This window comes from Elephas maximus, chromosome 25, assembly GCF_024166365.1.
Source record: "Elephas maximus indicus isolate mEleMax1 chromosome 25, mEleMax1 primary haplotype, whole genome shotgun sequence".
NCBI lineage: Eukaryota > Metazoa > Chordata > Mammalia > Proboscidea > Elephantidae > Elephas > Elephas maximus.
Window position 1 is genome coordinate 31089737 of NC_064843.1, and position 2747 is coordinate 31092483.

At 46.9% G+C, this 2747-nt stretch overlaps 1 pseudogene; it reads right to left on the reverse strand.

The window, feature by feature from the left end:
• Positions 1–670: 670 nt before the first annotated feature.
• Positions 671–1785, reverse strand: LOC126067327 (WD repeat-containing protein 73-like; annotated as a pseudogene).
• Between the last annotated feature and the right edge of the window lie 962 nt (positions 1786–2747).

Consider the following 2747-nt stretch of genomic DNA (forward strand, 5'->3'; position numbering starts at 1 on the left):
ACTATTCTCACTTTATAGGTAAGGAAATTGGGGGTCAGAGAGGCTGGGTGATTTGCCTAAGGCCACACAGCTGGTATCAGCTAAATTGGTACCTGTCTTAGTTATCTCGTGCTGCTGTGACAGAAATACCACAAGTGGACGGCTTTAACAAAGAGAAATTTGTTTTCTCACAGTCCAGGAGGCTAGAAGTCCAAATTCAGGGTGCCAGCTCCAGAAGAAGGCTTTCTCTCTCTGTCCGCTCTGGAGGAAGGTCCTTGCCATCAATCTTCTCCTGGTCAAGATGCTTCTCAGCACAGGGACCCCGGGTTCAAAGGATGTGCTATTCTCCTGGCCCCTGTTTCTTGGTGGTATGAGCTCTCCCATGTGATTCAGTCTTTTATATCGCAGAAGAAATTGATTTAAGACACAGTCTAATCTTCTAGACTGAGTCCTGCCTCATTAACATAACTGCTGCTAATCCCACCTCATTAACATCATAGAGGTAGGATTTACAACACATAGAAAAATCACATCAGATGACAAAATCGTGCACAATCGCACAATACTGGAAATCATGGACTAGCCAAGTTGACACACATTTTGGGGGGACACAATTCAATCCATGACAGTATCCTTGCTACTACAGCAGCTCCTCCTCTTTCCTAGGGGCCTGGGTGGAAAGGTGCTGGTGTTAGCAGGAAGCATGAAGGTCCACCCAGTTCCGCGCATGCAGAGAGGCATCATTTGGTGCAGATAATAAAGTCCTTGGTTTCCAGGGGTGCCAGATGTGGAAGGTGACCAGTGGAGTAGTGTCCAGTTCATTTGCATATTGGAAAATGTAACCTCTGTGAAAGAAGAGAGATTCTGCTTGGCTCTCCACTCTACCCCAAGATGTGACATCATAAACCTGGTTTGTCCCATGAAAACCTGAAATGGCTAGGCAGTTTCCAGGACCAGGGCCCAAGTTACTCGCAGCAACTCTGGGTCAGGGCTAGGCATGGACAATGGGCACTGGGCTGAACTCACAGGGTAGCAGAGATCACCGGGGGTTGAGGAGACAGAGTTGTCTGTTTGAGCCAAGGCTGGCAATGCTGGGCCCAGGGCGCTGGCCACTGTCCTCAACTTCTGCACACCACCTCCCTCCGCCAGACCCAGGGCCAGGGCTGAGGTTCTCAGAAGGTGCCCATTTCTGGCGGATGTCAACAAGCCCCAGCCAGCCTGAGGTACGGCAGAAAGCAAAGGTGTTTATACCCAGGACCTGCAGCCTACAGAGAACCCCACTGTCACTAACACCTGCAGTTTACCTGGTCTTCTGGGATTCCAGGTCTGGAATCCTCAGACTGCTAAGCCGCGCCCTGTGGAGGACTCCAGGGTCCATGGAGGAGAAGACAGACATCCTGGGCCAGGGACTCGCCTTCTCCTCATGCACAGCAATGGAGCTGACAGCTTTAATGACATCACTTCCTCTGCAATCAGCCACACCTGTAGGGAAACACCTGAAAGGCCACAGGTCACCAGCAACCTGGTTTCTGGCACGTGCTTTAGATGAAAGACAGATTTGTCTGAAAATCCTCCATGGTGCGCCTTGAAATCTCTTTCTGGGAATGAGTCCTAGTTCTCTTCCCGGAAAGTCTGAGAGGTAATATCAAAAAATCTCATTTTTTTTTTCAGGCTTTCATAGCCAGCAACAAAGACTCTTTTGTCACTAATCCATTCAAGGACTCAGGCGGCTCCTGAAAAGTTGAATGCATGGAAATCATAGTACAAGCTCAAGGACTCCACGAGCCAGTCCTTGGTGGCCTCCATACAACTCAAGGGTGGCTTCCTTTACTTTTTGAGCCAACCTGCTACTTAGTTCAGTGACACTGGTTATATTTTTCACAGTGCGTGAACATTCTCATCATTTCTGTTTTGGTTGTTCCATTTCCAGTAGTCTGGTTTCCCTGCCCTCTGACCTTCTCATCTTTGTTTTAAAGTACTTATTGACTGTTTGGTCTCATATATATGAGATTTTAAAGGAGCGCAGTACTCACCGATGATATTCTTTATTTCGTGAGCCAATCTGTTATTTAGCAAAAAGGTAACCGCAGGGAATAGTTCCAGTGCAAGGTTTAAAGAGTATCTCAGGGCAATAGTCTTGGAGATTCCTCTAGTTCCAGTAAGTCTGGATTCTTTGAGGATTTGAAATTCCGTTTCATATTTTTCTCCTTTTCTATCAGGATCCATCTATTGTGACCCTGATCAGAACGTTAGGTACTGGTGGCTGAGCACCATGTAGTTCTGGTTTCAGCGTACATAAGGCTGTGGTTCATATAGACTGTTAGTCCTGGAAACTGGTTTCTTCTCTCAGTTTTTGATTCCTTCTTTCTCTATTGCTTTAGCAGTGGAGACCAATTATTGTATCTTAGATGTCCACTCACAAGTTTTATGACCCCAGATGTTACTTACCAAACTAGGATGTAGAACACAAACTTTATGAACTGTATTATGCCAATTGACTGAATTGTCCCAGAAGACTATGTGAGGGCCTTTGTTTACAATTCTTACATGCATTGTTGTCTTCACTGGACCCTCCAGGGAGTCTTGGACATGTCTACTTTGTGTTCCCTTTTTCACCTCATCCTGGAACTGGTCTCCTCACTTCTTTCCATCAAACCCCTCTTCTCTCAAGGACAGGGAGCCCACTCCAACTGTGAGCACCCATGGCTGGCTTGTCTTTGCATTTTTCTCCTCCCCAGGGTAGGGCCACCAGGTCTGTATCTTGAGTC